Raw genomic sequence first — 13,016 nt, 5'->3', positions numbered from 1 at the left:
GAGTATGTACCTTGTGCCTTTATGCACTAATACTGCTCTGAACATGTCGATCTAGGATTCTCTTCTAGTTGTCCGCTCTGTCGCTCTCTAACTAGGAAATCTGTTTCCGAACTTAAAAGAGTCGATGAACCAACTCCAAAAACTAAGTGGGAGGGTTATACTCGTTGTTTGTAACCCGCGATCCCCAACACTAATGAAAGATGCAATAACGTGGGACTAAGAGCCGCTCTTGCGACCCTCACTTAAATGTGAGTACTCCAAGGCGTTATTGCTTCGATCATTGCTCAATGAGCTACGTCCGAGAGTGATGCAATGATGGCAAGGCCTCCCCTTGGGGGATTGTTTTTCAAAGCTGATCTTTTGGACTAAGTGGTTGGTTGCACACTTAGGCTCAATCCCTAGTATCCTTCCTTAAGGCTCTGCGAAAGGATGTGAGTGATCAAACCAATTTACAAGGTGGCTAGTCAAAATGATGTACTGACATCTTGGCTTAGCATTAATGATGTGTCATTTACTTATAAAAGGAGATTTTTTGCGGCCTTCTCTTGAGGGAGTAAATTATCGTTTGGTTTATAACACCTTTGGATTTTATAAAAGTCTTAATAAAACTTAAATCCTAAACCAAAGACTAATCATAAACTTGTTTCAACTGTTATAGGCAATATGTCTCTCAACCCTCTCTCAACAATTCTTTCCTCGAATAAACTCGAAGGCGACAATTACGTCGACTGGAAACGTAACCTCGACATAGTCCTTACTGTCGACAAGCACAAATGGGTTCTCACCACCCCCTGTCCTCAAACGAATGATGATTCGACGCAAGAGGAGAAAGACGTCCTGGCGGCCTGGCTTCGATCCGATGAGATTGCGAGATGCTATATTTTGGCATCGATGAACAATGTGTTGCAACAACAACATCGTGATTTCGAAACTGCCACCGATATGCTCTACAATCTCCATGAGATGTTTGGAGGGCAAGGACGTCAAGCTAGGCAACAAGCGGTCCGACAATTCATGAACTGTCGTATGAAGGCTGGAACTCCCGTTAGAGATCATATGATGCTGATCATTAGCTATCTCAACGAGATGGAGATTCTTGGATCTGAGATTGATGGGGAGACCAAAATAGATATGATCTTGGAAACTCTCCCCGAAACCTTTGATACCTTCAAATTGAATTATTCCATGAACAAGCTGGAGTACACTGTTACCGAGCTCATGAAGGAACTTCAAACCGCTGAGGCACTCACTAAGAAAAAGAGGGCTCAAGGAGAAGTACATGCTACTGCCTCCACCTCTGGATCAAAGAAGAGACCTCGCAACGCCGAGAAGAAGAACCAACCTAAGGTTCAAACGAAGAAGAAGGCGCCAAAGGCTCCGAAGGTGGACAAGTCTAAAGACAAGTGCCACCACTGCAACGAGCCTGGTCACTGGCGTAGGAACTGTCCCGCCTACCTCAAGACCAAAGCTAAAGGTATTGTACTTGTTACTGAAGCCTGTTTAGTAGCTGATAATGTATCATCGTGGATTATTGACTCCGCTGCTACTAACCATATTTGCTGCTCCTTGACTGGCTTTAGGAAAAGCAAAAGCTTAGAGGATGGCGACTTCTGCTTCAAATGGGGTGATGAGAGCGTGGTGTCTGCGAAGGCTGTGGGATCCGTGACGCTATCTTTTGAAGATCGAACTTTAAATTTGAATAATGTTTATTATGTTCCTTCCTTTGGGAAAAACCTAGTATCTGTTGCTCAACTTTTCGAGCAAGATTATTATTTAAAGTTTATAAAGAATGGAATTCGTATTTCTTTTTCTAATTCTTTCGTCACTGATGCATGTATGAAGAATGGTCTTTTTTACATCTATCCCACTCAACCTTCTCTTTTAGACACCGAAATAGATAACGATCTAATTAGGGAGCCAAAGAGGATCAAACTTTCTGAATCCTCCGATCTAACAAAATCAACATACCTCTGGCACTTAAGACTTGGTCATATCAGTCTAGATAGGATTAAGAGACTTGTGAGGGATGGTCCACTCCAAGCCTCTGCAATAGGTTCACTACCTACTTGTGAATCCTGCATGGAAGGAAAAATGACTAAGCGACCTTTCTCCGATAAGGGTCGAAGAGCCACTGAGTTGCTGGAACTAATACATTCTGATGTATGTGGTCCGCTCAACCAACAGGCACGTGGAGGATACGAATACTTCGTTACCTTCACTGATGATTACTCAAGATATGGGTTTGTCTATTTGCTTAAACACAAATCCGAGACCTTTAACGTATTTAAGGTCTTTAGGGCTTTAGTGGAAAAGCAAACTGGCAAAGTGATCAAAACCCTTCGATCTGATCGAGGTGGTGAGTATATGTCTGGAGAGTTCGATGACTTTCTTAAAGAAGAAGGTATCGCTTCTCAGCTTACCGCGCCTGGCACACCTCAACAAAACGGAGTGTCAGAGAGAAGAAACCGAACTCTTATGGAGATGGTTAGATCAATGATGAGTTACTCATCACTCCCGCTTTCCTTTTGGGGATATGCCCTCGAAACAGCCGCCTACATTCTGAACCAAGTTCCGTCCAAAACGGTTCCTGGTACTCCTTATGAACGATGGACTGGCCGTAAAGTGAATCTTGGCCGCATCCGAATTTGGGGTTGCCCTGCACACGTGCTGAGGCAAAAGACTAGCAAGTTGGCTAGTAGGTCAGAATTGTGCCTGTTTGTAGGATATCCGAAGGAAACCAAAGGTTTTACTTTCTATAGTCCCGAGGACGATAAGACTTTCGTTAGCACGAATGCTCGTTTCCTTGAGGAGGACTTTATGAAGGATGCGAAACCTAGAAGCAAAATTGTGCTTGAAGAAAAGTTGGGTGAGGAAGCTTCTACCTCATCTGTAAGAACTGTTCTTACCCCAACTGAAACACAACCTAACTCATCAGAATCTTGTCAAGTAGTACTTCGACGTAGTGGGAGGGCTACTCAAAAGCCTGACAGGTACATGTCTTATGGAGACTCTCTTGTAGCCGTCTCCGACATGGATGACCCTGTTTCCTATAGCCAAGCGATGGCTTGTTCTGAATCAAACCTTTGGCTTGATGCCATGAAAGTTGAAATGCACTCGATGTATGTCAATAAAGTCTGGAAACTTGTAGACCTTCCTGAAGGGATTAAACCCGTAGGGTGTAAGTGGATATACAAGAAGAAAAGGGGTCCTGATGGGAACGTCGAGACGTTCAAAGCACGACTTGTGGCGAAGGGTTATACCCAACAAGAAGGGATTGACTATGAAGAAACCTTCTCGCCAGTCGCGATGCTTAAATCCATCCGCATACTCCTATCCATAGCTGCAGCTCTCGACTATGAGATCTGGCAAATGGATGTCAAGACAGCCTTTCTGAATGGCAATCTTGACGAGCGCATTTACATGGCTCAACCAGACGGTTTCGTGGATAAAGGTCAAGAGACCAAGGTTTGTGAGTTGCTTAAATCCATTTATGGACTAAAGCAAGCATCTAGGTCATGGAATATTAGATTCGATGAAACTGTAAAGAGCTTCGGCTTTGAACAGTCAATAGATGAGCCTTGTGTTTACAAGTTAATACACGAAGGCAAAGTTGTGTTTCTGGTACTATATGTCGATGATATACTACTCATTGGTAATGACGTGGGTAAGTTATCTGAGGTTAAGGTCTGGCTAGCAAAGCAATTCGATATGAAGGATCTAGGAGAAGCCGCGTACATTCTGGGGATCCAAATCTTTCGAGATAGGAAAAACCGGACCCTGTCGCTCTCTCAAGCATCTTATATTGATAAGGTGATGGATCGCTTCTCGATGCAAGACTGCAAGAGGGGTCAAACACCCTTTAGGCATGGAGTTTCACTCTCTAAGGACCAGTCTCCCAAGACTGCACAAGAGATTGAAGACATGAGGAAAATTCCTTACGCCTCTGCCGTAGGAAGCCTTATGTATGCTATGCTTTGCACTAGACCAGACATCTGTTTCGCCGTTGGCGTAGTTAGCCGTTTCCAATCAAACCCTGGACCCGAGCACTGGATTGCTGTTAAGCATGTTCTTAAGTATCTTCGAAGAACTAAGAACTTGATGCTTACATACTCAGGTACTGACCTGACTATGACGGGATATACCGACTCCGATTTTCAAGCGGATAAGGATTCCAGGAAATCCACTTCGGGATCTGTGTTCATCCTTAATGGTGGAGCTGTCGTGTGGAGGAGTATTAAGCAATCTTGCATTGCTGACTCCACAATGGAGGCAGAATATGTGGCTGCTTGCGAAGCATCCAAAGAGACTGTATGGCTTAGAAAATTCCTTAAGTATTTGGAAGTTGTTCCAAACGTCGACGAGCCCATGACCCTTTATTGTGATAATAGTGGGGCTGTCGCTAACTCAAAGGAACCTAGAAGCCATAAGCACTCTAAACATATTGAGAGGAAATACCATTTGATTCGAGAGATCGCGCAACGTGGAGACGTGGAGGTGAAGTAGATCTCTGGAAGATCCATTCACCAAGGCCCTAGCGAACATGGTCTTCGACCAACTTCGAGAGGGATTAGGCATGTAGGACTACACACACCTTCTTTGAGTCAAGTGGGAGTTTGTTGTCAAAGGTGCCCACAAGAAGAGTTGTAGTCTTTATTTTGAACATTTGATGTAATAAAGTCTCATGAAGACTCTTGCTTGTAATTGCCTATTCATTCATTAATAAAGTTGAAACGTTCATTCAATCTTCCTTGTCTGAAGCTTTATGATAAAACCATAGTCTTTTAGTCCATAAACAAACTTAACAACTTACGAAGAGACAAATGTAGATTTGCATGAACAAACTCTTCGTAGTTTGCTTAAAACGATATATTCGCAATCTTAGGGTCAAAGGACTATTGACCTCAGTATGATTGTTAGAAGAATCTATGATGTCTGGTTATGAGGCATTGAGAGTTAGGAACTCTATAGTTCTTCTAGGTATCTTCCGAAGGTACTGAATTGACCAGTGCACTTCTAGAGACAAGATAAGAACAAACCATTTCACCTCTTATGTCTCGAAGTCACTATGTATGAATTGCATCATGCTTACCTTAATCCTGAAATGAGACATGCCATTTCACACCTTAGTATTCTCATTTGAGAAAGTCAAAGTTCGGACTCACTATGTGATTCCGAACAAGGCCTATTGGTGAAGTACTAAGTTGTGAGTCTGTCATGAGTAACTTTGTGAAGTTCTCATAGATATGGAATTCATGTACAAGATTGCTGAAATGCAATGTATGTCACCTCATGCTTTGTTCCTTGGAGTGTGAATAAATGAACTGGCCAGTGTCCAAATTGAGTCTCGACTCTTTTGGATGAAACAATGTGACTTGTTAGCTCCTCGTCAATACATTGTTTCTAACTTATTCACAAGCGACAAAGGAGTTGAGGAAATAACAGCTAGAAGGGTAAAATGGTAATTTAGTAAATCCCGACTAGCTGATGACATTCATGAAGGGTAAACATAGATAATATTCAGTGGATCCGCTCATCATAATTAGGTCGAATTCTTGAGTAGAAAATAAATTCATTTGAACCGAGAGATTTTCAGTGTCAGCTCTTTAGTGGAGTCAGTTGGCATTAAGCTATACTTGGAAAAGGTTTGTGAACTTTTGAGTCCAAGTGTTTAGCTAAAGCTTTGTTCATTTGGGTCCATGAGGTCACTGTCACGAATCACATCGATAGGAATAGTTAAACTGGAAGCTAAGCCAAAACAAGAACGAAAATAGTTAAAAGGGTATTTTTGTCTTTTGAGACAAAGGATGAAATGAATGTCAATAAATTTTTTGACAATGTCATTTTATGACATGTTTCACTCGGCCATGACTTGATCATTGGGCCTTGTGAATTAATTTCATTTCATAAGAATTTTATTGAAAACTCTTAATGGGCCTTTTTCATGTTCTCATGAATAAATGAAGAAGCTTCTAGAAGCTCCTTCTAGAAGTGAAATGGGCGCCCATAATACCCAAGGAAAGAGAGTTTATTTTGTGCATAAATGTATTTAGATACTTGCCAAAAGAAAAAGAGGAAACAAATTTCCCACACATGCAATGGGAAATTCGGCCAAGTGAGAAAAGGGAAAGCCAAGGAACAAAAAAGGAAACAAATCCTAGCCTCTAGGAGGCAGCCTTGGGCGCCCAACAAGGAATGGGAAATGAAGGATTTTTGCTCATGAATATGTGATATTCTATAGAAGAGGAAACTACCTTATTGAAGGTGAGACCTCTCCTATAAATAGGAGCCCCATTTCCTCACAATTCATTCATCCAAGTTTAAGAGATTTGAGAGACTCTCTCTCTAGAACTTGGCCGAAGTCCTCTTCTCTCTCTCTCTAGTTTATTTTCGGTTTTCTCTTGTCTTGGCACCTAGGTCCTCACTCGACCTAGTCTTTAGCTCTGCGACTTCGAGACTCGTTCTCAAGTCGTAGTGTTTAAAAGTGCCCACTCACTAATTCCTTCTTTTCGAGTGATTTAGTGATAGAAACTATCGTGGTTGCTCGAGTTCCCGAGGAAAGAAAAGAGAGACGTGCTGCGAGGGGAGACGAGCGTTGCCAACCTTCCAAAGGCTCATCAACGTTCAAGCATCAAAAAGGTTAGTAACTCTTATAGCTCATATTAGTTTTTATTTACATGCATATGCTCTTGTCTAGGTTAGTAAAAACTAGTTTTACTTAAAAAGAAAATTTTTAAAATTCCGCCGCTTTGCGAAGCGTTTAATCTTTCTCTTAAACCCTAGATCGATTCCAACACAACATGCTCTCATGCCACCTCAGATCTAGCCAAACTCTATGCTTAGCAGAGGGATATAACTACAACAAAGTAGCAGCGTGGCTGGTTCAAGTTAGCGTTTAAACCTACGGGTAAAACCCGAACTAAGGTTTCGATAAAAAGTGGACAAAGCCTTAATCTTTGGTGTTTATGTCTTTTAAGGTTTTACTTACTCTTTTTAGTAACACGTAAATGCACACCACAAGATTATTCCCTTGGTAAGTATGTGACTTATGTCTCCACGCTTACCCGGAATAGATCGTCGGAAAACTTGTTGACTTCTGAAAATTCTTCGTTTTTCACACTTTCCAAGACTCAGCACGTCCTGAAATGTTGAGAGAACTAGAATCTAAAGTTGAAAGTTCATTAGTCATTCGAATCGGAAGATGTTGAAAAGTTTAAGGTTCGTTATCGGGATTCGCTGTGAGTCAGTTCGGAGATTCGAGAATTTGATTTACTTATTTCCCGGCTTTTCGGAAATTAAACTTATTTAAGACTCATACGTGTTCGTACCGAAGAAATCGTACGAAACAAAATCAAATCATTATTTAACGAGTCTTAAATAAATTTAATAAATAATTCGAAACCATACGACCGAGAAATTCCAAAATAATACACTGAAACTAAATTCGCTAACGTCTTTTAGTTAAATAATTAACAATTATTTAATATCAATCCAAATCATCAAGGTGTGACTCAAATCAAACCAAAAAGTTTCACACCCGAAATCGAACAACCAAACAAAACAACTCTCAAATCCAAAATATAACATGTCAAAAAATCACTAAACATGTCATTAAACCTTCTTAGCCAACCAAGACTGACATGACAAACCCTTGATCCAAATTCAAACCTTCATTCCTCAAATCACTTAACCATAACAACCCATACCAAATCATTTTCGAAACCAAACCGAACTAACAAGCCAAATCTCAAATCAAGTAAACCAACTAACGAACATGAACGATATTCTCAGATTCGACACTAGGCAAAGAACTTACCATAACTTTGGCTACACAACTCGAAATCCAACGATTCTAGATTCATAATAAAATTAACATCCACACCATTCTAACAACATATTACAAGCCAGATTTGGATCAAAACAACTACCTCATAATCATCCCGTAAAATCAGTTTACAAATCTGGTATTTCAAGTTTTCCAGCTTTGAAGCCCTGTTTTCCAAAATTCATAACTCACTCAATTCTTAACGGAATTACACTCTCTTGGATGTTTTAGAAACCTCATAACATCTAAATTTCAGGACAAATATCAAACAATCCAAACAAAACTCATACTGACCTGCCCACGTCAATTTACAGAGGCTGTTCACACCGAAAAAATCCGACGAAAATCCAAATCATTCCCAATTCAAAAACAACTTTGAAGATACAATCTCAAACACAAATTCAAGCATGAAATCAGACCAATCAACCTCAAGAACATCACAAATCCGAAATCCCCAATTTTGAACATAAACACTAACCTTCAAATTTAATCCGGCTAAGAAATTTTCTTACCTTGATTTCGTGAAATTTCTTGTTCTCGGTGCTCTCTCGTCCTTTTCCCGGTGGTGACTCACGGTCGGCGTCTCCGGTGAGCTCGCGGCGGTCGTTCCTCCTCGCCGGAACGTGCGCGGTGGTGAGGCTCGGCTCGGCGGGTGGCGCGCAAAGAAGAAGAAGGATGAAGATTGAAGGAGAAGAAGATGAAGATGAGTGATGGCCGGATTGTACTTGATTGTTGCTGGAATTTTGTTTTTTCTCTTCTTGTAGGTGGCGCGCGCAAGAAGAGGGAGAAGAGAAGAGATGAACGTGAGGAAGAAAGGAGGAGAAGGAAGAAGATAAGGAGAGAGAAAAAAGAAGGTATTTATATGAATAACTTTCCCGTAATTGCTCATTTAAATCATTCTCTTCTCTCATAACTCCAAACTGACCGCACTTTAAAAATTCATTTCAAATGGGTCATGAATATTGTTAAAATTATATTCTTCATCACATAATTATTTAATTAAATCTGTGACCGATCGGATTTTGATTTTATGATTAAACCGAGAATTTTCTCGTTCATTCTCGATTAATTTAAATATATTTAAGGTTTTTCGGAAATAATTCTCGTCCTTGAGAATTTATTTCTTAAATTAAATTTCAGAATATTCTTCGAAAAAAATTTATTATTCGAGACAAACACGATAAATCCTTTATTTATTTCGAGATTTTCCAGTACCTTAAAATAATTTAAACTAATTCGATAAATTTATCCGTCCATAATTCACTCAATAATATAATTGTAACAAACGGAAGCTCGTATATTAGACGTGAATTTACAAGTCGAGAGATTTGAAAGTTTATTCTTTACAAAACCCTTCCTTGAACTCTTGAACTCTTTAATTAGGAATTGGCTTCTTGAAGCGCCTTTGTTTCTTTGCACATGGGATCACATAATTCTCTCTTTTTTGAAGAATATTTTTCCTCAAATCTTGGACGTAGTTGAATTCACCGATTGATGGAAGCCTATTGAACTTCTCTACGATGTGACTCGACTTTGTCTTCGTTTTCTCTTGGAAGTCGATACATATCATTTGTTATATGCGTTTGTTTTGTGAATTTTCCTCAATCAGTGTACTCACCACGTGATCTTTTATCAGTAGCACTTCCTCTTCTACAACAACTTTCTCATCGACGACCACTTTCATCTAAGCTTGTTCCTTCTTCTGTTATGCATACGTTGATTGTTCAGCCTTGCCAAAATATTTTTCCACCATTGCATCTCATGCTTTGTCAAAGGAATCTAGTCCTTTTGTTTGTTGAAGTTGTTGTTGTTGTTGAACCTCTTCATTCAAATTTGTGTTTGGTCGGTTTCTTCTCGGAGCATTCTGTACGACTCGAGGTCGGGTTTCATGGAGCTACCACTTTGTGTTGCGCTATAATAGAACAATACAAGCAGTAATGGTTTATAGTTCATGTCGCATCAATTCTTTAACTTCACCACAGATGGCTTGGAGATCACAAATTTTGTCTGACATCGGTAATAATCTTGCAAAAAAAAAAAAAATAGACTCGTGAAGTAAAAAAAAGCTCTCACATCACTTCCTCACATGTTGACACTCTTTAATATTACTCAGCACTCGTGTTTTATAATAATGAGTCAGTCTCCTCGAGTCGAGTCTTGCTCCTCGAGCAGAGTCACAACTCCTCGAGTCGAGTAATTCTCCTCGAGTCGAGCTCCTCAAATTGAGCTTTGCTCCTCGAATCGAGTCTTGCTCCTCGACCAGAGTCACAGCTCCTCGGGTCGTGTCATTCTCCTCGAGTCGAGCTCCTCGAGTCGAGTCACAGCTCCTCGAGTTGAGTCATTCTCCTCGAGTCAAGCTCCTCGAGTCGAGTCACTCTCGTAAAGTAGAGACCTTTATATTTCGCGTGACAAGCGTGATATCCGAAGACCGCTAAGGCCCACAAGAGTCCGACGAGAAAGGTCGTGCACCGCGTGTCCATCAAGGAAACCGCGCGTGCAGCAAGCCGCGCCGGCCAGCCGCGCGCTGGTCGCGCATCTGTCAAGGTGCGCCGCGCCAGGCAGGCCGCGCGCGTCATCCGGAAAGCATGCCCCGTGTGCCGCGATCCCGCGCCGCACCTGGTGTCCTGCGCGCCGCGCTGAACGCCCCCTTTTGATGGTGTGCACGCCCCTAGTCCGACATGGACGATAAAGGACCCTCTTAAGGCCCTCAAACACCTATAAATACCCCCTCTCACTGAGGGGGAAGCAATCCAATAATCTCCTATCGATACGCTCGAATTCTCGCTCTCCTCTGCTTCTATGGATGCCATCTCTTGCCTGAAGCGCTTCTACAAGTTTCTCTCATTCTCAAAGGTTCCGAAGCACTCTTGGGGACTATTGGACATCGCTCCCTCTTATCGAACACCGAAGCTAGTGCCCAGGCACGCTCCTAGGGTTCTCCACTGAGAATCCCCTACGCGTCTAACACACTAGACGTGTCCGCGATCTCCGAGGTTCTGAGACGTCGCCGAGGAGTCCTCCGCGCTCCGTTTCCTTCGTCGAGGACACTTCTCCTCCAGGCTCCGCTCCTCACACTGCGTTACACACGCCTTGAACTACGTTTTGACCTGATCCCACACACGGGTACGTAGGCAGCCTATACGAAAAAGGCACGGTCACTCATCCTCCTCACCCCTTCCCTCCTATGAGAGGTGGGTTGATCGAAGAAACCCCAGCTCGAGACTTTCGAGTTCACACTTTTGGCCCGGGTCCGATCACTTGGTCCGGCCTTGGATCGAACCGCCCGAGGTAGATAATCGTTGTTCATTTTTGTGCGACAACATTTTGGCGCTAGAAGGAGGGGACTTCCCGACCTGTTCAGCCCGGAGTCTCTTCTATCCATCTTCTTCTTTTCTCCTGAAAACTCGACTTTCTCGGACTTGAGAAAAGATGAGTAGGCAGCCACCCGTACGTTCTGAGGGCGTTAACAACCCCGATAACGTCACTGGGACCAACAAATATTTCTTGCACTCCCAAGCGCATGGTGACGAAGAGTCGTTCCATGAAGAGAGCTCGACCCGCTCACCATCTCCTTCTCTAGATAGCAGGGACGACCGCATCATGGAGTTGGAGGAGAATATCCGCCAACTGAAGGCAAAGAACACGAGGTACCACAGTCGACTGGCTGCAGAGCGACCTACACATGACGTGGTGATCCCAAACAGGGATCCAGAAAACCTCAACGAGGAGAGTCACGACCGCGACCCTGATTACGAGGGTACTGGCGATTCGCAGGATATCGAGACTTCTCTCACGAAGGACGGGGGACTCCCTGCCGTGTTTAAAGCCGGTCCTTCGAACCCCTTACCCAAGACAAGGGATGTACTTGCGGCCTCCCAAGAGGGGAACTCCCGATGTTCGGCCCTTGACCCACGTGGTCAAAGGGAAAATGTTGCGGAAAGTCAGGGCACACGAAGAGCGCGTCGTCTTAGACGAAGCTTGTGCCTCCATGCAGCAAGCCTTGATCTTAGGGATCATCTTACCGCCCAACGCAACAAGCGTGGCAATGACCTAAGAGAGCTACTAAGCTCTCGGCCAAACATCCCCGTAGCAGCCCCAACTAACGGGAACCGCCGCACGGGTCAAGGGTCTAATGAGAGGCGGTAGGTGACTCCTCCCAAACAGGGAGTTACTCCGACTACCGGTCTCGATGTGGTCACAGTGATCCAGAATCTTCGAAGTGAATTACGAGATCTCCGAGAATACAGAATAGGGGGAAGCGTCAATGGGGTCGTTGAGGTGAATTCCTCGCCTTTCACGGCTCAGATATTGGCCGAGGTTTGTACAGGAAATTTCAAACTCCCAAACCTCGCTCCCTATGATGGAAAAGCAGATCCTGCTTACCACATCCAGCACTATGAAACCTGGATGATGATGCAGGGTGTCGCTCCCGGCGCCATGTACTAAGCTTTTAGTCTTACCCTCGCCGGACCCGGCTTCGAGTGGTTCAAGAACTTAAGGCCGGGAAGCATCCAATCGTTCAAAGACCTGAAGGACATGTTTCTAGCACGGTTCGCTACATCTATGGTCCAAAAGAAGACCAAGATGTACCTGTGGTCCATCAGGCAAGAGAGTGGCGAGTCTCTTAGAAGATACCTCACCTGATTCGCTGAAGAATCAAATAAGGTCGACCTCTTTGACGACAAAGACGCAATCACTGAAGGCTTACGCACAAGTGACTTCCTCAAGTCCGTCGTCGACTGTGTCCCTTCTACCATGGCCGAGTTAATGACTCGAGCCAAGACCTTCATGGGAGTCGAAGATTACCTCGATGGCCGTAAGGGCAATAATCAAAGCTCTCACCATCAAGACGAACCTAGCAACGAGCAAGGCAACTCTCGTAATAGGCGAAACAGAGGAGGTCAGACTTCTAATAGCCAACCTCCGATGCCCCAAAAGCCGCGACTTGCGGAAGACTTTAAGGGCTACTCGTCATTCACACCGTTGAACACGACGCTGGATCAAATCCTGGCTTTGGCGCGTGACAAGTTCATCGCCCCGGCTCCAATGAAAAAAGACCCCGCGACTCGCGACCGGTCTAGATATTGCGAGTTCCATCAGGAATACGGTCACCTGACCTCCGAGTGCCACAATCTCAAAGGCAAATCGAGGCTCTGATCCAACGGGGTGAGCTAAAAGAGTTCGTGTTGCGCAT

At 43.4% G+C, this 13,016-nt stretch overlaps 1 long non-coding RNA gene across 2 annotated transcripts in view; it reads right to left on the bottom strand.

The window, feature by feature from the left end:
- LOC149402426 (uncharacterized) overlaps window positions 1-8,635 on the bottom strand; it is a 30,993-nt gene extending 22,358 nt beyond the window's left edge. For both annotated transcript variants that reach the window (XR_016296130.1, XR_016296131.1), the window contains exon 1: window positions 8,335-8,635. This is a non-coding gene — a long non-coding RNA (uncharacterized LOC149402426). The remainder of the gene's footprint in view (window positions 1-8,334) is intronic.
- Between the last annotated feature and the right edge of the window lie 4,381 nt (window positions 8,636-13,016).

The sequence above is a fragment of the Urtica dioica genome, chromosome 3 (genome assembly GCF_054948205.1).
Source record: "Urtica dioica subsp. dioica isolate 48M chromosome 3, U.dioica_male_clone48M_v1_H2, whole genome shotgun sequence".
Classification (NCBI taxonomy): domain Eukaryota; kingdom Viridiplantae; phylum Streptophyta; class Magnoliopsida; order Rosales; family Urticaceae; genus Urtica; species Urtica dioica.
The sequence above is the reverse complement of the archived record's forward strand: the minus strand, read 5'-3'. Positions and strand labels throughout refer to the sequence as shown.